At 43.8% G+C, this 24,324-nt stretch overlaps 1 protein-coding gene across 1 annotated transcript in view; it reads left to right on the plus strand.

The window, feature by feature from the left end:
- The window catches only part of EXOC4 (exocyst complex component 4), a 1,633,445-nt gene that overhangs the window by 1,380,036 nt on the left and 229,085 nt on the right, over window positions 1-24,324 (plus strand). The window lies entirely within an intron of this gene.

Consider the following 24,324-nt stretch of genomic DNA (forward strand, 5'->3'; position numbering starts at 1 on the left):
ATTTTATTCTTCATGGAGGCAGGCCTGCCCTGCACCCCCAACATATTGTGGGATGGTCAATTTCCCTTCCCATCAGTATTAGATTGGAGTTTGAGAATGTCCACAAATACGAGCTTTGGGTTGTCCGAAATGTAAAAGGCTAACCATGGCTTGTATTTTTGGCCGGAAATGCGTGTTTATGGTCAGCAGTACCTTAGTGATTTCACCGCCTAATCAATTAATCTGTCGAACACACCTTCTTCCAAGTTTCTGTAGTAGTAACCGAGATGGGTTAACTCAGTACAGTTGGATTAGGGAACAAATTAAGGTAGGACCATACCTCATGGCTCAACACTTCAGCCACATAGTTGTATAATTAATTCCACTATCCCTAGCCTATGTACGTGTTTTTGATTAACAATCTATTCATGAAAGTTAACCGCAACCTCAACATTATTAACTGCACCCTGAAGAGAGCGTCTTAAACAATCCCCCCTCCCCCCACAACGCAAAGGTGTGTATTTTTTTTCTTCTATACTCTTAACTTTAAAACTTAAATCTTCTTGTGTTCTTTTTGCTGTAGGCAACCAAACTTTATAGACAAGTATTTCCCTTACTATTTTCAGTAAACATTTCCCTGTTTAAAAAGCATATTTTCAAGGCAACTACTTCAAAACTAAACGTGATATATAACATGTATAACGTGTTATATGGTTCATTGTTGCCATCTGGTGTGCCACGGACTGAATAAAATTATTTTATTGTATATTGAAAATGCAGTAGTGGGATAAGTGCCTACGTATGCTTAAGTATGGACATTTTTAGGGGATGCTGTTTGGGATGAGCTCGAACTTCCACCAGACTTGCATCAAGCTTTTGACACCATACACACGGCAGTCTGAAGTTGGTTACCTTCCACAGGTAATATATTTACTTCTGCAAATGGCAGATCTAAGCCAACCGCTCTGAAACCAGAGAGAGAGAACACCGGCAAGACATTTCCTATGTGTGGGGTTCCTGCTTCTATTAAACATTAATATTAGTAACAAAAGACAACAACGAGCTACCTGTGATCTATGGCCTACACGTCGCTAGAGGATTGTAAAAAACAAAACAGTCATAAAGTAACGCATAAAATGTAAATATTTCGTACTATAAATATAAATGACACATACATTTTAAAGTGATGGAAAAACAGATGCAAGAGAAACTAAATTGGTTTACTCTTAATTCGTGTGCATTGAATTCCAAAATCATGCCACGCTGTCTTTGTAAGGCGCAAGGAAGGTGCAAATAAACTGCAGCGTTGGATTTTTATAAGGGTACATTTCGCCACACGCCTTCCCCTTTCCCCAGCCCTCTTGTTTCAAGTGAAGCAGATGCCCCTTTTTACAGACAGAAGTGTGGGAGCATGGCAGGAGCATGGCAGATAGCAAGTGCGTGCAAGTCATCTGTGGCACTTTCCACAAATTTTGACTTTTCAACCTGCAAGACCTTGCTTTCTGGGACATGTATTTCAGTATTTCTCATGACCATGGGCCTAAATACTCACAGCAGCAAAGTTGAGTTAGCTGATGTCAGACATGGCATGGGGTTATTTGGTAGCTGTAAGAATAAAGTTGTGCTGCACGACCGTTATTAGGGGCTAACAGTGTTGCTTTTATTATTGTTTTGTTGTAAAAGGGGTGGGGCCACGGACTGTGACGAGCACTCCCCCTCATTGCGCATGTATGTTTGGCCGTCCGTCTCGGGCTGGCAAAACACACATGCGCACTGTGCTCTCTCCAGAGAGCAGGCACAGACTCCCAGTCTCCCAGTGCTCTGAGCAGCATCAGGATTTGCTGCAGGGCAGGCTGGGAGCCTGTGCCTGCAGCAGACTAGCGGTGCAGTGGTAGCGGCGGCAGCAGCGACGATGCAGGTTTTAATTAATTTCCCAAACCCCTGCCCTATTCGACCCTTCCCACCCAGCTCTCCGCCCCTTCAATGTACAGTGAGAAACTCCTGAGGCTAGTCTTGTGCTACCACAGAAGGCAGCAGGCAGTCACTTTAAGTAAGCCTGCTGATGTATCTTTTAACAAGCATTTGCAATGCAATGGGTCTTGCAATTGCTTGAGTTAGAGCTATTGGCGTTGTAAATTCCTAACTGGACTTTTCTTGCCACATACATCGGTCAAACCTGTCTCTAATTTGGTCTTTTCCTGACGTATAATTACAGTGGCCCTCGATATAATTAAAGCACTTCCATTTACCATCTTCCTCCATCTGCACCCAAAAGTGAAAACCTTGTGGTTATGGCTTCAGGTCAGTGTCATAGCAGTATCAGTGAACAGACTCAGTACTTTATGAAAGAAATATCACAATATTTAGGAAATGCAGTGTGTCACTCTATTTATGTCCACAATTAGCACACAAATGCAGAATTTTCTCCGTCGTAACAGAGTACTAACTTCTCGCCTGTCAGCATTATGACTTTTGAATTTGTTTACCGTTCGTTCATCTCAACCTCTGGCAGCTATGTAGAAGATACATCAGGCTGTTCCCAAATTATGATTGACTAATGGTCCTCCAATCATCACTCCCATACCCATTCTGTAAACTATCATAAACCTGTTTTTACGTACAGGCTAAGTATAAGCTGCATTAGAATTATATAAGCATTACAGCCCAGCACATTAAAGTGGTATAACAGGATAATCAAATATTATAAACTCTTCCACTGAAAAGGTGTATAATATACTTATATGTATAGCCTAGTAACTGCTTTAGCGTTTAAAAAAAAAAAAAAAGAAACATGAGGCTGACAATAAAATAAAAATAAAAACATGTATATATATTTATACATACAGAAACGTTCAATTAGTCTTCTTCATCCATTGGTGTGTTCAAATGTCATTCACCGTATGCTTATGTCCATGATGCCATACAACGTGTGGCCATAGGTCAACCCACTACAGTCATTGGCTCGCTTCACTATAAGTGACAGTATTTTAATTATGCACACCAACCTTAAAAGCAGGCCATGTCTCGACGACAAATTCTGTTTTCATTTAATTTCTCTTAGTGGCGGTGGTATGGCTTTTTTTAACACACACATGCATGCGACATCTAGATTACATTTTAATGTGCATGTCTGTAAAAAATAATGAATAAAAGAACTGCAGGCTAATTAAGGCCAGACATAGTGTCTTTGCCAGTGGTTGATTCCTTTATGCTACATTGTCTGCTTTTTTGCAGCAAATAACCTGGTATGGCTCAGTGGAGATGTATAAAGCCAATGCATTCTAAAGTGCTTCCAAGGCCTGTTTAAGCTTCTAATAATGCGTTATTGGAGGGGGGCTAGTGATTTCCATCCCTATGGTATGCACAATAGCTCTCATTTTACTGAGAAAGGAACAGGGAGAAAGAAGGAGAGAGAGAGAGACAAAAACAAAAGTGTGTGTTTACATTAAGTGAGGGTGAAACTACTGTATCACCCCTTTAGATTCTTTCCAAAGCCTATAGAAATATTCCTCCCATTTGTAATCCTCATGGACAGATGCATATCAGACACACAACATTTTGGCTAATCAAAACCTCACAAAATAACACCTGAACTTTCCCACCAATCCCATTGCTGAAATAAGCACAACAGTCATTAAAAAATGACCAGTGACCATCTTGCAAGGTTCGCGCATGAATCTCTGCTTGAGGACAGAAATAACTAAAAATAAAGGAATGCTCCTGTTTCATCCTTGCTGAACTGGACGTAAAGGGCGTTCCGCCGACGCCTTGTTTACATTTCTGTACCATCAAGAATTCTACAGACGCCAAGCGCTATTTTGGTCCCCTGTCCCAAAGCAATCTGTATCCTTTCACAGTTGCTGCCACCAGAATCAGGCGCTGTGGCACATATGTGGTCTGAAAATACAACATCTGTGGTTCTGATGATTTTATTTCCCCTCTTTTTGAAGAGATCATCTCACCAATTCACATGACAAAATAAGGCAGGACATTGGATCATAGAGTGTGAAGTCTGGTGGTTGGAGGCCGAACAGGAGTGCCACTCTAGATCTAGGTGAAAACAACAATTTCTCTGCTTACTGATACCACAGTGTTGACATACACTTTTATTTTTTTTACTGCTAAGGAAGTGCATTGTTCTTGTTCTTTGTGAAACTTGAAAGGACTTCCTATTTATCCACTATGTGAAGGTTTTCTTATGTAGCAAAATGTTTTCAAGGGAGGGTGAGGTCATGTTCCCCTATAATCAACCCAGCTAAGGTAGAAACTGTGAGAATTTTTTGTCTACGCGAGACTGCCTTGTGCATTGCTTTTTTATGCACAGCAGAAGAGCGCTAAGTGCTCTCCACAAAGTATGAGTTTGGCAAAGCTATTTTGTAGCGTTAAATTCACAATTTTGACGTAAGTGAGGCAAAGAGAAAACATTGGCACATTTAAAAGAAATGGTCATGTTTTTTCATATAGTTTTACAAGAGATGCAAAAATAGATACAACACAAAAACAACTAGAAACATCTCTTGCGGTGCTACATGGCTGGCAGCAGCTCCCGATAATATCAGAAATAATAATGCGCACCTTTACTAGCTCCAAGGGAGTGCTAGTGAAGGGGTTGCCTGCGGCACTCAAGTGGTGCAGGTCACTGCATGTGCACCCAGGCTAGTTGCACAGCACCAGGGGAATGGGACGTTTTGTGTGACGTCAGCTGTGGCTAGCTAAGGTAACAAAAGAGAAACTTGAGGTTTTTATGAATCAAGCAGTGGATATGGCCTTAGGGGAACCTCGGGTGTAACGCAGTAGAGCAGTTCTCTGGGAACAAAAAAAGTAGCCTGTTATGAGCGGACGTGGGCACCAGAGATCACAGGGAGGACATTTTTTGTTTTCCAAGAAATGTTAGTTGACACTACTAGGCAAATCACAAAGTGCATGTAATGTAAAAATGTCAAAATAACTCTGGCGATTTATGTTCTGTCTGGAAAGAGAACATACTTTTATCTAGTGGAATCTTGGAGTCATCATAAGGTAGCGCACAGGGTAATATGCCTGCTGCAAAGAGCATGTACTAAGCAGATCAGAGTGCATATAATGTAAAAACTATACCATCAATCAAGTTTGCTCTCTGAGCACCATGGCAGCCACAAAGCGCAGACAAAAGAAAAAAATAGTTCACCCACCCTGAAGTAAATCAGCAGTTGTGCAGTTATTCGTATGACAGGGTGGGTGTTAAAAGCAGTAACCAAACTGCCCCAAGGCGGGAGAAACGTCAAGTATTTACTAATGACATTAAGTGGTGTTTGAAAGGCAAGCCCACGAATGAATGAAAATGATGGGCGTGAGGTAAAGCCAAAAATACTTACAACAGGTCAAAGCGCTTATGCACTCGACCTAAAAATGTCACCCATTCCTTCCCTTATACGCAGAAGGCCCTGGTTCTCACCTCAATTTCCAGAGCTGGTGCGTTACGTTGAACTTGCCTCCTGCTCACAGAGTTGATCTGATCATTGCACATAGAATTAGGTTACTGGTGGAAGCTCGAGTTTATTCATCCCCGAATATCTAAAAAGAGATGTTTCATCCAGATAGGGTCATGTTGTGACCTTTCTATTAAACACAATGTTTACGCCAGAGCTGTATTACTGCTTATGCAGCCTAGTGATACTCTTCAGTATGGAGTGAGACCTTTTGTCCGGCAGCAGTGGTTTTGATGTCTTAATCATTCAAAAAAAAAAACAGGGACCTTACAGTAGTAAATGTAAGCTCAAAGACTAAATAATCATTTAGGTGCCCAACCTGCTGCAGAAGATTGGAGACTTGCATTCTCCATTTCCAGCAGTGCTTGGTTTGAGCTGGTGGTTTCAGATGGGGCCCACCAGCGCTCATTTTCGGGAACCAGCACTTATATTTCCTCCTCAGACTCATTGCAAGAGAGAGAATAACACGTATGAGACAAAGAAGGAAGAAGAGAAGGATGGAAGAACAGTGCCAACAGGTGAAATCAGAGACTAAAAAGAACCTGCAGGAGAGAAACAAAGAAGCTGACAGTGTCTGATGGTGTGTGAAAGAGACATGAGGTAGGATCAAGACAGTGCAGCCTTGGTATTCAACAATCCTGACGTTCATTAACGCCGGATGTGAGGTTCCAAGAAAAACTTTGAGCACCAGCACTTATTATTTTACAAGTTAACCACTGATCAGAAGTTGTGAATCCTGCCAGTGGTAAGTGAAAGCCTGACACTACATCAGGTTGCTCAGGGTCTTTATGCTGAAGCAGGTGGCTCGAGAAGTGCATCGTCCACTGATAGGGATCCCGAGTCCTTGCAACAATAATTGGAGGCCCAACCTATGTAGCAGGTGACATGATGCCCAGCTCCTGCAGCAAGTGGTTCGAAGCGCCATTCTTCAGGCATGACACTTGCAGGTCGTACTTTGATAATCAACTCCTTCATCAGGTGATTTGAGGTTTGCATCCTTCATCAAAAGACCTACACTTTCAGGAGTAATTGGAAGCATGATACATGGAGTGATTTGAGGCTCACAGCCCCTGCAGGAACCCAGCATCCTGGCTTAATTTACTGGACATGTGATACGTACAATATGCAGCTGGAAGCCCAATTCCTGGGCAGGTGATTGGAGACCTGTATCCTTCAGCGAGAGACTATATTTGCACTAATACCAGGACATGTTACTCCTGCAGTAGGTGCTTTGAGTCTTTAAACCTGCAGCAAGAGGCCTTTACTTAACTAGATGCTGTGGTTTGATGCTCAGCTCCTGCAGGAAGTAGTTTGATACTTTCATCCTTCTGCAAGAGGCTTTTCGTACACTAAACTGGAGGAATGCCACATGCAGCAGCAGCTTTGATGGTCAGTTACTGTAGCAGATTTGATGCTCAGTTGCTGCAGCAGATGGTTTGAGGCTTGCATCCTTCAAGAGGCGATAATACATGAGATTCTGCAATACCTGTCTAAAAGCCCATCCCTAATTTCTTTATAATTAGTGAGTAGTGACGCACCCAGTTGCCGAATGTAAAGAAATTACATCAATGTAGTTAAGTTTCTGCCTCATTCCTCTACATAGTCATGGAACTCCCTGCTGACTTAAAATATCCTTACAATGTGCAACATGCGGTTCTTTATTCCTTCTATATTACACTAATAACTGAAGGAATGACACATGGCAGCTAGTTTGATGCTCAACTCCTACAGCAGTAATTTGAGGGTCACATCTATTGCAGGATTCCTGAGACATTGCTTTGCTTTACTTCTAGGAGACCTGACGTGCTGCAGATGTTTCAGTTATCAACTTCTGGAAGTCTAATCCTTGTGCAAGAGTCCTGTATTTGTACAAGTAACTGGAGGCATGACACATGCTGCAGGCAATTTGAATCTCATCTCCATCCGCAGGTGGTTCATGACTTGTATCCATCAGGAGGAGGCCACATGTGCTCAACTCCTGCAGCAGGTGGTTTGAGGCTCATTTCCTTGAGTAGGAGGCCTTGGACTGGTAACCAGAGGTGTGATGCAAGCAGTGGTTCTTCTGATGCTCAAGTCCTTCAGGGAGTGGTTTGAGGCTTGTGTCAGCGGCAAGAGGCCTGTATTTGCACCAGTAACTAGAGGTATGACACATGCCACAGGTAGTTTGATGCTTTCAGTAGGGTGATTCAATGCTCACTTCCTGGAACGGTGGGTTGAGACCTATATACGTCTGCAAGAGGCCTATCGTTGCGCTAGTGACAGGAGGTTTGATGCTCAATCCCTTCAACTGGAGGTTCGAGGATCACTTCCTTCCGGAGGACACCTGGGCTTCATACAAGAATGGAGGCATGGCACTTGCTTGCTACAGGAAGAACCGTGTACCGGCAGAAGCATCTAGAAACATGATATTTGCAGCGGGTTACTAGAGACCTGACATATGCAATAGGTGACTCGTTGTTCAGCTTCTGAGCATGCTGTTTGAATCCTCTATCTAGAAGGCTCTGCTTGTATTAATACCTGGAGGCATGACAGATGGAACGGGTGATTTGATGCTCAGTTCCTGCAGTAGGGCATTCCATGCTCACGCAGAAAGAGAAAAATATGAAGGTAGAAAAAAAAATTGTAGACCTCTTCTTTATGGAAACAAATGTTTTTAAGTTTCTTCTCGAAACAGAGAGAAGCTACTTTCCTTGCAGAGAGCAGAAAGAAAATACTTCTTTAATTTTGGGCCCAAGTTGGAGAACGCACAGACTGCTCTTGTGAATCTTGGGAATAAACATTTTGTGTGCTAGGGCATAATACATGTGCAGGACTATAGATCTTGAGTTTAGCTTGAATGTGATGTTGTCAAGTGACATAAAAAGATCAGTGACGGAAGCAGTGTCTTTTAAGTACAATCCACAGCTGCAATGGAAGCCAGTGTGAACAACAAGCATTGGTAAAGTAAATAGATTTCGTCTTTGTGAGATCTATTAGCTTTGTTGCAGTGGAGTGGAATTGCGTGGAGTGTCATTGTGTGACATGGAGTGCCATTGTGTGATATGGAGTGGAGTCTTGTTTGGTGGTGTGTCATCGTGTGGCATGCAGCAAAGCGCTTCAACGCTTAGTCAGGGATAGTAAGTGCTATATAATTAAAATTGAGTGGAGTGTCATTGTGTTTAGTGGAGTGGCATTATGCTGCATGAAATGGAGTGGAGCAGACTGGAATTGTGTGTGGTAGAGTGGTATGGTATTCTGCGTTGTGTAGTGGCATTGTGTGGTGTGGCGTGGAATGTGAATGCAGTCCTCAGGTTCTGAAGAGACAGCGAGGAACGGGCACAGGTAGGCATCAATCACACTCACCTGGGCTTATCATTGGGAGAGAAATCCTTGTTGTTGGGTCTTTCTCAGCCTCCAGTCTGAAGCGCAAAATTCAAACAAATGAAGAGCCCGCCCTGCGTCACAGAATTGATCCTTGAACATTGAAATGTAGAGGCATTCAACAATGAAATCTAGAGGCATTGTGTGGTGTGGCACTGTGTAGCATTGAGTGGAGTGGCATTGTGTGGTATGAAGTGGAGAGGCATTGTGTGGTAAGGCATGCCATTGAGTGGAGTGACACTGTTTGGCGTTTTGTGGCATAGAGTGGAGTGGCGTTGTGTGACTTGGAGTGGGTTGACCTTGTGTGGTGTGGCTTGGAGTGGCATTGTGTGGCGTAGAGTGACAGTGTGTTGCATGGAGTGACAGTGTGTTGCATGGAGTGACATTGTGGAGTGTCATTGGGGGTTGTGGAGTGGCATTGTGTGGAGTGGGGTGTCATTGTGTGGAATGGGGTAGCATTAGGTGGGGTGGGATACCTGGTGCACTTAGGGCAACAAATGCAAAAGAAACAGATGATGGACGGAATGCTGAACTAATTTCAAGCCTTCACCCCCACCACTCAGAGATATGGGCCTAAATCCATTGTTTCATTCACCACTATGCCAACCGTTTAGACCTAGCCATATGCAATCAGTCTTGACCCTGCTCCCCATTGAAACAGTCCAGCCCCAAATGCCGGAAACAAGGATCATTGGACCATTTTCATGGTATCAGCCCTCATCAGCCAGGCTAGTTTCAATCCGGTGGCACAGTGATGATTTAATGATCTGGAAAGCGATGGATTTAGGCCCAGATCTCTGACTGAGGTGAATGTTTCACATTGTTCAGCATTCCTTCCATCCTCTGTTCTTTTTGCATTTGTCACCCTAAGTGCATCGAGTATGCTCAGACATGGGTCCCGGTCTTGTGCCGCTAGCTTGGCTGAGGAGGGGTGATACCCCGAAACCAGTCCCAGGATGCTTGTTTCCAATCCAGGGAGGGCCTGGCCTGGCAGTTCCGGCTGGACTGTTCCCATGGGATTGATTTGCATATGGCTGGGTCCAGATTGGGGTGGCATGTTGGGCAAAAAAAGACGAAGTCCCAGATCTCTGGTAAATGTTTGACTTTGTTAAGCATTCTGTCCATCATCTGTTCTTTTTGCATTTTGTGTGGAGTGTTATTTTGTGTGGAGTAGCGTGAATGGCATTGTGTCGCATAGAGTGAAGTTGAGTGAAGTGGCATTAAATGGAGCTGAGTGGGATTGTGCTGTGTGGAGTGACTTTGTGTGGCGTGGAGTTGCACTGAGTGGAGTGGCATTGCGTGACATGGAATGGCTTTGTGTGAATTGACATTGCATGGTGTGGAGTAGGATGTCATGTAGCGTGGAGAGATTTGTGTAGAGTGGAGTGGCATTGTGTGTAGGAGAACGGCATTGAGTGGAGGGGAATTTTGTGGCGTGAAGAGGCGTGGAATTGTGTGAAGTTGCTTTGCGTGGAATGGAAATGCTTTTTGTGGCATGAAGAGGAGTGGAATTTTGGCGAGTGGATTGGTATTGTGTGGGATGGTGTTGAATGGAATTGTGTAGCACGGAGTGGCATTGTGTGATGTGGAGTAGCATTGCGTGGCATAGTGTGGAGTGGCATGTAAAGTGGAGTAGCATTGTATGGAGTGGAGTAGCATTAAGTGGAGTGGCATTTAGTGGAGTAGCATGGAGTGGCGTGGCATTGCAAAGGCACACAATGGCGTTGTGTGGAGCGGAGTAGCATTTTGGGGCATGGAGTGAAGTGGCATTGTGTGGCGTGGAGTGGTATTGTATGGAGTGGTATTGTGTGACATGGAGGGGAATGGTATTGTGTGGACTGGAGTGGCATTACATGGTGTGGCATTGAGTGAAATGGGGTGGCATTGAGGGGAGTGGGGTGGCATTGTGTGAAGTGGAGTGACATTGTGTGAATTAGAGTGGCATTAAGAAGAGTGACATTTTTGAGTGGAGTGGCATTGTGCGGTGTGGAGTGGCATTGAATAGCATTGTGTACTGTGAATTGAAGTTGCATTGTGTGGCGTGAAGTGGAGCAGAGTGGCATTGAGTCAAATTACATTGTGTGGTTTAGAGTGGCATTAATTGGAGTGTCATTGGTGAGGATTGGAGTGAAGTGACATTGTGTGGATAGGAATGGAGCAGTATTGTGTGGAGTGCCATTGTATGGTGTGGAGTCGGTGGCATTATGTGGCATGAAGTGGCATTGTGTGAAGTACAGTGGCATTGTGCAGCTTGGAGTGGAAAAGTGGTGTGAAGTAGGGTGGAGTGGCATTGAGTGGCATTGATTTAAGTGGAATGGCATGGAGTGGGGTAAAGTGGCATTGTGTGGAGTGGAGTGGCTTCATGTGGCATGGAGTGGCAATGTGTGATGTTGTGTGGAGTGACGTGTGGTATGGAAAGTTGCCACTGAATTGCTATATAGTGCTTCAAAGGATTGTGCTACATAAATGCAGGTATAGTATGTTACCAATTATCTTGACCTGCTATCTATTTAAGCATCTGATGCATTTCATACAATGCAGGAGCTTCTTAGTATATGCAACTCTTCTGCAAGAACTGGTTTGTTTACAAAGAAGTGTATTTTAGAACGTGAAGGGCTAGTAGGCGAGGAAGCAACATATATTGTACTGGCTGGGGATAAAGGAGATGCAGCCAGGTTGTGGCAGTTTAGTGGAGCTACAAATCTTAAAAGCCTTTTCCAAATAGAAGTAGCAGACGTGCTCAGTAGTCAGTCATGAAAGAGAATGATCGTAACAATCACCTTGTTGTAAGAAGAAACTAACAGAACAGCCTATTGGGGTTTAAAACCAAAGATATTCCAGAGTTGAAAATCAAGGAGCTCTATGACAACTCTCTGAGATGTTGGGGTGGGAAGGGAAGAAGCCACATGGTGAAAGAATGGATGGGAGAAGTACCACAGACAAGGGGGTGGGAGGAGAAGCAGAAATCATACTTCAGTCACAGCTCGAGCAGCAGGCAAACAAAATTAATTTGTGCCTGGTCCATTCTCCACAAACTGAAAAGGAAGTGATGCCTGGCATGCGCTGGCCAGTTAGGAGGCCGCAAAGAACAGTGGCAATGATAGCAATGAATCGTAAGTAAGGCATTGGCTCCAAGCCTTTTATAGTAAAAAAATAAAATAAAAAACCTGCAGCGACAGTGCATGCACTGTCGACAGACAAGACCTAAAAATACAGCAATATTGGAGAACAACAAAAGAGTTTAAAAAGCAAAATGGCTAGGCATTCTGAGCAATTTAAAGTTGTTTCAGAATATAGAAGGGAGCACCCAAGTAAAGATAGTTGCCGTAGTCCAGGTGTGACAAGATAAGGTCCTTGTCCACAGCTGGAGGAAAGAGATACATTTTCCAGAGAGCATGCATTTAAAAACAAGCATTTGCAATGCAGTGGGTCTTGCATTAGCTCGAATTAGAGTTATTAGCATTGTAAACTCCTAACCAGAGTTTTCTTGCCACATAAATTGAAAATACAAGGCAAAATAGTTTTACATCAGCGAGCCAATTCACAGTGCCACGTCCGACATGAGCATCACTGTGAAGAGACAAACAAAAGGAAAAAGAAGTTCGCTGGCAGTCAAACTTATCGGCAAAAGTGCAATTAGCCATGTAACAGGGGCGATGGCCAAGGCGGTAACAAAACCTCCCCAAGGAGGGACAAACGTAAGCCATTTGCAATGTCATCAAATGATTTTTGATGGGCAAGCCCACGAACGAGTGGTAGTGATGGTCGTGTGAGGTGGGCGTTATTAAAAGCCCAGATACACACTAACACGTCGGAAAAGCAGCGCTTACGCGCTTGTATGCTCAGCCTAAAAAACAAATTCATGCAGTTCTTTCAGTTTGAATTAAGAAATTATAGAGTCAAAAAAGGCACCCAGGTTCTTAACAGTATGGCAAGGGATGGAGGTGAGGCCTAGGTTGGAGGGCCACCAAGTTGAGGACCACTTACAAAACGGATCACCCGCTACTAGTACCTCCATCTCATGAGTTGAGCTTTAGCCAGTTGGAATTCATCCAACTAGCTACTTCAGACAAGCATATATGAAGATTTAAGCTGAGGTACAAATATATCCTCATCCAGATGTGGCACAAGTATTGTCTACATATGACTTTAAGGCTATAACATAGTAGTGAATATGTTGAATAAGAGGAGTGATATAGATGTTACAGGGAGTAGGGCTTAAAGTGGAGCCCTAAGGAATCCCACATGTCAGGTGTGAAGGAGAACATCCAGGGCTTCAAAGAGCTGCTTCAACAAAGAAGAAACCCTAGCCAATGCATAACCATATATATCACAGGCTGCAAGACGAATAAAATTGAGTGGGATACCACATAAAAATTTGCAGACAGATTAAGCAGGATCAGAGTGGTACACTGACCCTGATCCATGACCACCCTAAGCTTGTCAGACACAAATAGTAGAGCAGATTCAGTACTACGAAGAGGGCAAACTGATTGAGAAAAGTCCAAAATTAACTGACAGTTGGTATATTGAGTTAACTGGGTGTTACTATGTTTCTCTAAAATTTTAATGGCAAACGTAAAAGATAGTGGATGGTAATTGCTTAAAACTGATGGATCGGACAAAGGTTTTCTCAGCATGGAGTCTACCAAAGCTGCCCTTCCTGCGGCAGGAACAGTTGCTTCCATAATGGCCAGGTTACGTATGTGTGATAAAGTGGTACTAACCAAAGTTAAAATTTTATGAAGCATTTCGGGGAGATACGGGCCAGAACGGATGATGATTTTGTATTGAGCTTACCTTGTCAGAGGTGAGAAAGGAAAACTCAGATAGCATGACAGTACTAGAAGTATAAGTTGAAATGCCATAACCCTGTGATTAACATAAAGAGGTCCCCTTATTAAAGCTGCACTTAACTCAGTTTTTCTATGACAAACTTGAATAAGTTAAGGGAGTACAGAGAATGTTGGCTGATGAAATAACACTGCTTGCATTAAGAAAGCAAAATATATCTTGACTGCTGAGAAGACCTCACTGTAGAAAGTAGAAGGTGCAGTATTTTTTTTGATGACAGCATTCCAGACAAACTAATCAGAATTGCTTCTTATACGTTTTAATCTCTACATTCTAACGAGATTTATTGGATGCCTGCTGCAATTGAAGTTGTAACTCGAGGCATGATACATATAGCAAGTGGTTTGAGGCACACATCCATTGGAGTAGGGCTGATACTTACTGTAGTTACTAGACACCTGACATATGCTGCAGGTGGTTGGGTGCTAGGTGATTCGAGATACGCATTCTTCAGCAGGAGGCCTGTCCTTGCAGTTCTACCTTGAAGTCTGGCATTTCTGTCAGGTGATTTGAGGTCTGCGTCTTGCCAGAGGATCAATAGGAGTGTCCCAGATTGGTTCTTGCAGCAGGTCTTGTCATTGGGCACATTTGTGTAATAATATTATTCTGCACTGTACAGATCTAAAGACCCATATAATTAGATTCAAGGTGTTAATCACCACTCAGTTTGAGGCCATGTGGCATTAATATGTAGTGAGGTTTTTTTCATCACTAGGGCCTGGTACTGCAGTCGGTGGTGTGAGGCAAGCTCACTGCAGCAGGTGGACAGGGGTCTGACTGGCAGAAGGAGTTTGAAAGGAGGCTTGATTTCTGCAATAAATGTTTCCTGACATGAGGCTTGAAACTGCACACCCGGTATCCTGAAGATGGGGATTTTGGGCCACATGTACAAAAGATTTTAGCAGTCGCAAACAGCGACTTGGTCCTTTTGACATGTACCAACCCTATTATGCGATTCGGTACTGAAACGCAAAATAGATTTTGCGAGTCGGTATTAGGAAGGGGTGTTATTGAGGGCGTCCCTTCATAATAGCGAGTCGCAAGGGGATGTATGAATGTTTTGCGACTGGAATGAGGTCACAAAACATTTATTTTTTACCGACTCCAAGAAGGAGATCGTAACCTGTCTGCATGTGGGAATGGCTCCCCAAGGGATCTCTTTCCCTTTGTGAATGCGGGCATCAACATTTTTTTTAAGAGCAGACAGTGGTCCCACTTTTAATTGTTCATTTTGAAATGCATACTGTTTTCCTTTAAGGAGAACTGGTTGGATTTTTAAAAAATTGCTTTATTTAAAATGCAGTCACAGCCATGGTGGTTTGCTGACTCCAGCAGGCCACCATCCTTTTGAGTACAGCAGGCCATTCCCAATGGGTTGCAAATTGTGACCTGCCTCATGAATATTCTTGAGGCATGTCCCTTGCGACCCATTTGGGGATCGCAAACAGTGTCTGAGATTGCGAGTTGCAAAAAGTCATAATTAGGAACTCACAAAATGTGGCGATAGTACATGTGGCCCTAAATAACCAGCTCACACACCTCCGGTGTCTGCCTTGGTAAGACCAGCCAGGAAACATTGTGCGTGAAAAGTGTCTACTTCCAGCACCATGAGGTGTAAGCACATCTCAGTAGGAACGTCGGTATCCCGCTAGCACAGAAGCAAATTGAGGCCTCGGAGTCCTTACACGTTTCCCCTTTGAGAACAACTTAGACATTAGATTTGCAGGATTAAATAACCAGAATATAAAAACCTTTTATTTTTCTCGCTTGTAAATTTTGAGGTCCGAATTCAAAGAATTACCACTTGGCTGTGAAAGCGCACGAATAGCGCAACATGTTTTTATAAATGTCACAACCGTAAAAACTGGGTTTAATTTGTGCTGGTGGTTGCGGCTGCTGGGCACTGTCATTCTGGACCAGTACTTATTTTTTATTATCGGACTTCGACCCAGAGTAAGAAAAAAAAGTGGAAAATAAGAGAAAGAAAGGAAAATAGTGATTAACCTAGAAGGCAGCGATAAAAAGGAACCCGAGTTAGTAAGATAAAAAGACGGGACGCGTATGGTGGTGGTAGAAAGAGGTAGGAGAAAGAATGCATTTAAGCGCAGGCCGTCCTAGAATTTGGCAGCCCTTACATTCTTCATCCTCGAGCCCCGAAGAAAACCTGGGACCTACACTTCTTACTTCACAAACTAGGCGCTCTATCTTGTTTTGTTCTTAAACAATAACACCAAAGAGCGCAGGCCACTTTACAAGCCTGGGTGCTTCTACTCCACTGACAGCACACGCCCCTCGACCTGAAGGCCGTTATTGTTAGGGAATGTAGTCGAGGGCAGCAGGGTTTGGACAGCGATTCCCTTGTCTGAATGTTTAATTCCCTCCAGGACAAAGTCCCTCTTTGGCGTTTAGCACCCCTCCCCCAGCGCCGCTCACCCCCCTCTCTGAGCGCTCGCGCAGCGTCCTCCGGGAGGGGCCAGGTCACGATATTGTGATAACCCCTTTGTGTCAGCTGCGCTCCCTCGACGCTTCCACCCAGCGAGCTCATTCATATTCACTGGTTGCTTAGAGGATAATTGGCGCTAATTTTCTTGGGGGCGAAAAGGCAGCGAGTGAGCGCAGGACCGCTGCCAAGGGCACATCAGAGGCCTTGTTCGATCCCTGCTTAGTATTGATGTGGACACTTGGCTTTGTGCCAGCCTCACCCTGGGGTGGGGGCGAATGTGATCTTGATTCATCATGCCTACCCTTTATCAACGCCGTTATGATTGGAGGGGCAGAGTGGAGACAGTAGCTGGATGCGCTGGCCAGAAGTATAAATTGCTTGGAAGACGGAGCCTGGCAGATATTTGGATTAATGCTGGGTGGTGGTTAGTGTTTGGGTAAAGGGTGGCGGGGGGAGACAGCAAACCATTCACAGCGAAACACAAGCATTGGCAATGCCAATACGTCTCGCATTTGCGAGAGTGAGAGCTATTGGCGCTGTAACGACGATGTCTTTTACCCATGTGTTATGCAGTGGAGTGGATGTATGTGGTGTGGGGTAGAATTATGTAGGTTGGATTTGAATTGTGAAATTGCCAAGCGTGGAATTGTGTGGAGTGGAATTATGTGGGTAGTCATTATGTAGGTTTGAGTGCACTGGGATTATGTGGAGTGGAATTGTGTGTCACGGAGTTTTAACTATGTGAAATGGCATTTTGTGCTGTGCAGTGGTAAGTTGTGGAGTTTAATTATGTGATGTGGTATTGAATTTTGTGGTTTGATGTGGATTGGATGTATCTGTTGTGTTGTGTAAATGTGTTGAGTTGAATAGTGTGATTTATTGCTGAATAATGTGGTGTGGAATGGAAATTTGTGAAGTGGAATTGTGCTGCGTGGAACTGTGGCGTTGAGTGAAATTATGCAGATTGGAATTATGTGGCATGGTGTGGAGTGTATTTATGTGAATTGTTGCTATGTGGAAGTTGCCAAAGTCCTAGAGTGGATTGAGAGGAGTAGATTTTTGGAGACTGTATTTGTTGGAGTAGAGTCAGCCCTAATGGCCCTGGGCAGATCGTGTGACAAATAGGAAGGAAGGTTGTAAATCCTTTAGAGCAAAACATAACAGTAAGTTATTCAGTAGGAAAACACTGGTGCATGCACTATAAGCCTTTTTATTGGGGGAGGGGTGATATCTTCTTGGCTTGTATAGTCAGAATGCATAAAAAAAACTGCTGCTGTGCCCTGTGTTAGTCTGTCGCTCATTTGCAGGAGCTGGCTCCCTTTGCTTGCGGGCGGCACACAATGTGTGATCAGTACTAAAGGCAAAGCCAGGGGTTCCAAACCAGCTACTCCTTTCTGCAGTCTAGTTTATTCTGTAGTCGTTGTTTTTGTTTAGCACCTAAAATGTTGCTAATCAGCACCCACATACACACAGACTAAAGCACACAAGCACACACAGAGGCACACTCAAGCACACAAGAACACAGACACACACCCAAGCACACAGACATACACTTTCAGTTTACAACTTTGCAGAACTCATTTTATACACCTCAGAGGGAAGAAAAGCAGAGCTGGCCAAAAGTGCCCTCATTACGAGTATGAGCCCACAGAGATTATCACATCTATATTTGGCGGACAATAGTATCACCTGGTAAGGCATCTGAGTGGTTTACAGTGCTTGCTGAAAGGCACAGCAGCTCTCAGATCCCTATACGTGTAAATACACTAGTTGCTAAGGGAATTTTCTGTAGAGATCTGTGTGTAATCCAGGTTGAGGGTTTGAATGATGAAAGAGTTAATTGACCAGTCACCTCTGAAACAGTCTGCATGGGGACACTCTTTGAGTGTGCTTTGAGGAGGTCTAAGGTGGGAAATAAAGCAAAGTCACAAACAAGCCAGAGGCAAGCAGCAGCACAGAGCAGCCAGAGTTTGCCCTTTTCTGTAACTCACAAATACTCAATCCTGAGCTGTTGTCAACATGGGGTAAGGGAAGAGATGCAGAGCAGGTCTGCCCCGTGGAGAGGTGGGTGCGGTGGCTGGCACAGTATAGTCCATCACAGCGAAAATGAAACAAATGGAGCCCCGAACATTACTGCAGTAACACTAGTTGTACTTACAACCCTTATGGCGACCTCGGTGATGAAGCTGACCTGAGGTGGGTTGTAGAAGTAGAAGATCGGTCGCCCTGGGCACAGAAGTGGCACTCTACAGCGACGGGCGGGACTTAGCCTGGAGGAGGGGTGCTCTGAGGATTATTTAATAATAAGGACGAGGTAGGAGGTGGTACGAAGGGGGCAGCACTCGGAGAAAGATTTGGGGGGAGCAGTAACACTGGCTGCAAACATCAGCTGTGCACATATTTCAGAACACAAGCCAAGGCAATCTAAAAAAAAAAATAGTACCTCAGTTGCGTCGGGAGCAGCGGCGAGCACTGATTGCGTTTTTGTCAATCTGTGCTTGGCCAGTGTTCCACTGCAAACACTGAAAGTGACGTTTTGGCTGAATTAGCCTCTTAGGGACGCTGGAATGAAGAATGACACTGCAGCACACAAATTGTAAGCATGGTCGTGCTCCAAGCCCTTTTCTGTATACAACAGGGTCTTGCAAGCGAGGCACATGCAGTGCTTTAAATGGGCCGGTACTGTCCGGTACTGAGTATCGGCACTTTTTTATTTTGAGAGGGAGAGTACCGGCATATCTCAAGAAAAACGTAATACTTTTAATTGGAGAGTACCGGCACTTCTCAGAAACAAGCAGGTACTCTGATAGAGAGTACCTGCACTTCTATTTTTCCATTTAAAGCACTGGGCACATGCACCCGCAGGCTCGACCCTAAACATAATATGAATTATCCACTTAAAATACTAAATGCAGCCCTGTTTAGGGTCAGAGTTTCCATGTTGATTTGGTCAGCAGATTTCCTAGGTGTCTTCCAGCGATTGAAAGTCTTAATAAAGTTGCGCAGTACCCATCCTGCCTGTCATGGCGTCCTGTAATTTTATAACATACTAAATATGTAACGAAGTGAAATGTTTGCCAGTGATCTGTACTGCAGAATACTAGAAACCAACCTTAGTCTGCTTTAGTCTGCGTCTGTGTGTATGTGCTGATTAGCAACATTTTTAGGGGGCCCTGGGAAGCATCCTGTGCCCCCTAGCATGAGTGTGTACCACCCCGTCCAGTCACAAGTCTTTCTTTTTGATAACCAGTGTAATGAATCCGTTAGGCTCTTATAAACACCCAATCATTCCATCAGTCTTCACATATTTCAGCACAAGAAGGCAGTCGACAATAGAGCTAAAATTCAAAGTCTAAAATTAATTCACATTTTAAAAACGGTATACATTATCATAAAGTGAGCCAGAAAAGCAGATGGATGTAGAACATTCATTTCAGTAAGCAGGACGAACATGCGCCCTCGAAAGGAAGCTCAGTGTTTTAAGGATATGTGCCTTAAATACATCTTTACCAAGGGTGTACAAGAAGAACACATGTGTGAAACATGATTCAGAGTTCTAAACGAAGTTGTGCGGTGGGCTGTGGGCATGGCTGTCAGTGGGGACTGGCCCTACCGAGTTTCAGCTAGAATGAATGTCACCACATTGGGAGACAGTAAATTCCGCTGCTATGCCAAGGCCGCCATTACAAATGGTATGGTAAATGCAGAGACAATTGTCGCCCCTCCTAAAATCCGACTCTGTCGTTCGGAATTTATCATGTGCGATGAAGACGTTTTAGAGAATAACATGCGGATTTTGGCGTTTACAGCACTCCTGTTCCTCATACAACGGGCCTATCCCGGATAATTTGTGACGTGTTTGACCAGCCAATAATATTGGAGGCGCCAAATGTATTGTGGAAGTCTACCTTAGTATTAATGTGCTAGCCATAATGAGGATACATACAAAAGGTGAACCGTGAAATCTATCTATAGATTCTCACTCTCGTTGAGATTTTCAGTCCCCAGTGAGTGACATCTAACAATAATGATAATAGTATATCGCTTTACTATGGTACCTAATATAGCAGTGAATCCAATTCGAAGTGCTCTGAATACGTAAATAAGAGGTGTTACTACAGCGCAATTTAAAGTTAGTTAGTTTATTGATCACAAAGGGTTGAAATCTCAGTTGACCCCACCAGGACACAGCTTCTTACTGCACATCAGATGTCAGCAGTGAGTGCTTAACTCATTAATCCATGCTATGATTTTAGTATGCAGTAACTAGCTCTTCTTGAAGGAAAGAGTTTAACTTGGAAAAAAAGCAAACTCAAGCTTTGGTCAATGACCGTCCTCTCCAGGTGATGAAGGCATCCACTTGTGAGCAGTGAAATATGCCAGTCGCCGACTGTATTGCTCACAGTAAAACCAGCTTCTTCATGCTTGAACATGAGCTGAGACAATCTAAAAAAAAATAGTACCTCAATTGCTTCAGGTGCAGCAGATGCTCACTGACTAAATTTAATCAATCTGTGCTTGGCCCATGCTCCACTGCAAGCACCGGAAGTGATGTTTTGGCTGAATTAGTCAATTAGGGACACTGGAATGAAGAGTGACACTGCAGTACACAAATGATAAGCAAGGGAGGGCTCTAAGCCCCTTTCTGTATACAACAGGGTCTTGCAAACAAGACGCATGCGCTAGCGCATGTACTCGTAGGCCCTACCCTAATGACGTGATAGAAGGACAATCCACAGCTTGACGATTGATTGTCCATGAAGTGTTTCTGAAATGATTACTAGAAGTTGTGTTTTTGTACCACAAATGCCTGTGTAATTGTGTACTGTGGCAGCACTGTGACTAACCTTTTACTTCACTCCTCCTTGAAAGGATGAAAGGATGAGTCAGCCTCCCGGTATGTGTGTCTGTACATAAAAGCAGCTGACTGGAAGAGGAAAGCCTTCGTGCTGCACGTTTTCTCATCCCCATTGCGTCATTGTTTCCTACACGCGTCCTGCAGTAAGCACATTCCACACAGGCATTGGTCTAAACGCTTCATTCTCATGCCTGGGTCATGCCCATCATGCTCCTAAGTTCCTGATGAGGCCTGAGTGTGCACTCCTGCTAAATGAGCCAGTTTTAGTTTAGGGTCCTGAAGCTACTACAGAGAGAGACCTTGTATATGTCTCCTCAGACTTACCATTGATGATGTGAAATCCACTGGTGCCGAACCCACAGGCCATGACTGACAATAACCAGTGCCACCGCTCTGTAAGTTCTCTTGTCATCAATTTTGATTTCTACTGAAAGTGGGTACCCCACCACTTTTTCTGTGACATGGCAAATAAAGATAAGTCCCTGTTGTATCCCTGGCATGTGCCTGGGAGTAGTACATCACCAACCACTTGATCATTCGTAGGCTTGCTTTGAAAATGTCACCGTGTATACTCCGCCATCTTGTCCCATGCAACAAGGCTGGTTTTCAAAAAACTCATTCGGAAAAATGGGGAATTACTTTAGAAACGCTTCACCCCCACGTTGCTGTACATGTAATACCTCGCAGTCGGTTTCCTTCTGGCTTTCAGAGTTGCTCTGTGGGAAGGGAGCTCCACGAGTTTCACAAGGGGCACTTAAATATATAACCGAAGAGTTGAATTGGGGTGCAAAGTTTCTTGAAAAGTCGGATCTGCATTCTACCTCGGTGCAGAATCAGATTGGGTCAGCTTCAGGTGCACTAGGAAGAGCATTCTCATTCTAATTAGCCAATGATATGGATATGTTTTACTACACTTAGGGATTGTGTAAAGTCTAGCATATAACCACCATGACTTTATCTGTGAGGCATAACAGACCCAACCAGGAAACTTCTCCAATTAAAAAAACTCTCTGAGTGTCAGGGCCATTGTTTTTTTGTATTTCAGATTTCAACACACTTTGGGCTTTTGTGTCTGAATGTCAGCATGCATTTTCATGTTGGGTGGAGCACTTGCAGCAAAAATGCACCTACACAGCGTTGCAGGATTGAGAATGTAGCAGGATTGAGAATGTAGCAGGCTGTTCGCCAAGGTAGAGAGGGCCCCCAGCCCGGGCAGGTTGGCGGCCTGTTCAGTAGTCTTAAAAACATTTAAGTGCTGAAAACGATGCCTCCCAATAGGATGTTTAGTTAAAGAAATGTTTATCTGCCCAGAGTATGGTGTAGGGCACTATTTGAATGGACATTTCTGTGCTCTACTCTTCATTCTGGCTCCCAGGTGCTGCACTTTCATGAAGAAGCCGTCTCCCATGATTCGAACTTCATACCTCTGTACGTCATAACCACTTACGTCCTTTCCTCATTCTTCATAAACTCTCTAATGTTCTCCAGGGTCGGTCATAACAGCATATTAAAAATGCTAGACATTATGGCTCAATGTCTTTCCGAACGCGGCTGCTCCATCTTCTGTTGCTCCTTTCCTCCTCCACCTTCTCTACCCATTTCCAAGTATCAGCCCTGGGTCCAGTCTGCTTCTTATTAGGGACATCATATCTTCATTTGTCTTAGCACCTTATTATTGAGGATGCACTCACCTTTTTTTCCCCTTCTTTTTCCCTTCTTTTTCCCTTCTTTCTTTCCTAATCTCCAGTCTCAAATGTCTGTCCAGTTGCATAAGGCACTGGACTACTCGCCCGTTCGTTCATGCTTAACACATTTCTTGGTATCCTTGCCTCAGACACTCAGTCCACTTTCACGTACACCCCCGGTGTCACTCAGACTCCTTAGCGATTTTTTTCTGCTGTCTACTTGTACCTTCGCCAAAGCCCCCAGGTTCTAGGCGCTTATCATGCAAAAAGCTGTCTCTTCCCGATCCAGTTATCTAAAGCCCTGATCAGTTCTCTAACCTTCAGCAGGACTGAGAAGTGTAACAGCCTCCTGGGTGTTCTACTTAAGAAAAAAATCTTCCATTTGGGTAAAGTTATAAACTTTGCAGTGTAAACCCGTATTAATTCACCCAGGCACACCACCACAACATTCTTTCACTGGCTTCTCTTCTTTGAAACCCTAAATACAGTCAATCTAGAGGCTTATGCCTTCCTTTGCTTTTCATGATTACCTCAAAAAACCATCAACTTAAGCTGGAATACCAGAGAAACCTTTCACCATTTTGTTTGTTGCCTAATGTGTAACATATATTTTTCTGTGCACATACAGTCACTCTCCTAGCAACCGCTCATATGTTTTTCACACGTTCTTTAATATGTACTGACCGAAACTGACATTGTCATGAAGTACACAGTATTTTCTTAGTGGAGCACATCTGTTGGAAACGCTACTGTCACTAAATAAACACAGAAAACACACGCCTGCCAATCATAGCTGCTCGACGTTAGTCCCATTCACAAATACTGCAAAATATGGACAAACACCACCCATGGTAGAAACCACTGGTTACAAATCAAATGTAAGATGCTGGAGACAGTGTAGTTGCATATCTTCGGATGTACCTGCATGTCTTTGGGCCCTTGACCCGATTAGAGATGTGCAGCATAGAGGACAGGCAAAAGCCAGTGCTGAATGACACGAATAAAACTGCAGATAACTTGTTATGATCTCTTACTGAGAGACTCTTGTTCACTTTAAGTTAAGTACAAGGCAGCTTGGTTGTACTATGAAGAACAAAAACACCTTTGGCCTGCAATTGCTAAATTTCCAACTGTAGTTAAATGCTTGTCCTGCTTCTCCATAAGTGGAGAACAAAGTACTGCCTTCCCTTGCCCTAGGGAATTTGAACAAGGGACCATTTGCTCTATGCTGTGGGATCTAATGCCCCAACTTCCCCACAGCATTTGCACAAAGGACATTTTGGGTTTGTGTGAGGGGTCATGTCCTATTGATATGCTTTGAGCAAGAAAGATTTAGGAGAAACAAGAAAATGGGGAAAAACATCAATATGGATTCATTTAAGGCTGTTTAGATAATATTTATAATATAAGGATGATAGTTTTCAGAGTATGCCAGGATCCTTCAGGAGCTGACCACTGTTCTAGCTTGTTTCTTTGTGGCTGTCATTTTAACCAAACCATACCCACCTATTAATAGAACTGTTTTTCTACCAACTCACCACTGTACTCAAACTTCCTTTAACTACTGACTCTTTTTCTTGGATACCTTTTTAGGGTCGAGCACGCAAGCACTCTAGCCTGCTGTAATCCCTCTGGGGTCTTTCAACCACGCCCACCGCATGCCCATCATTTTCGTTG

This window comes from Pleurodeles waltl, chromosome 4_1 (assembly GCF_031143425.1).
Source record: "Pleurodeles waltl isolate 20211129_DDA chromosome 4_1, aPleWal1.hap1.20221129, whole genome shotgun sequence".
Classification (NCBI taxonomy): domain Eukaryota; kingdom Metazoa; phylum Chordata; class Amphibia; order Caudata; family Salamandridae; genus Pleurodeles; species Pleurodeles waltl.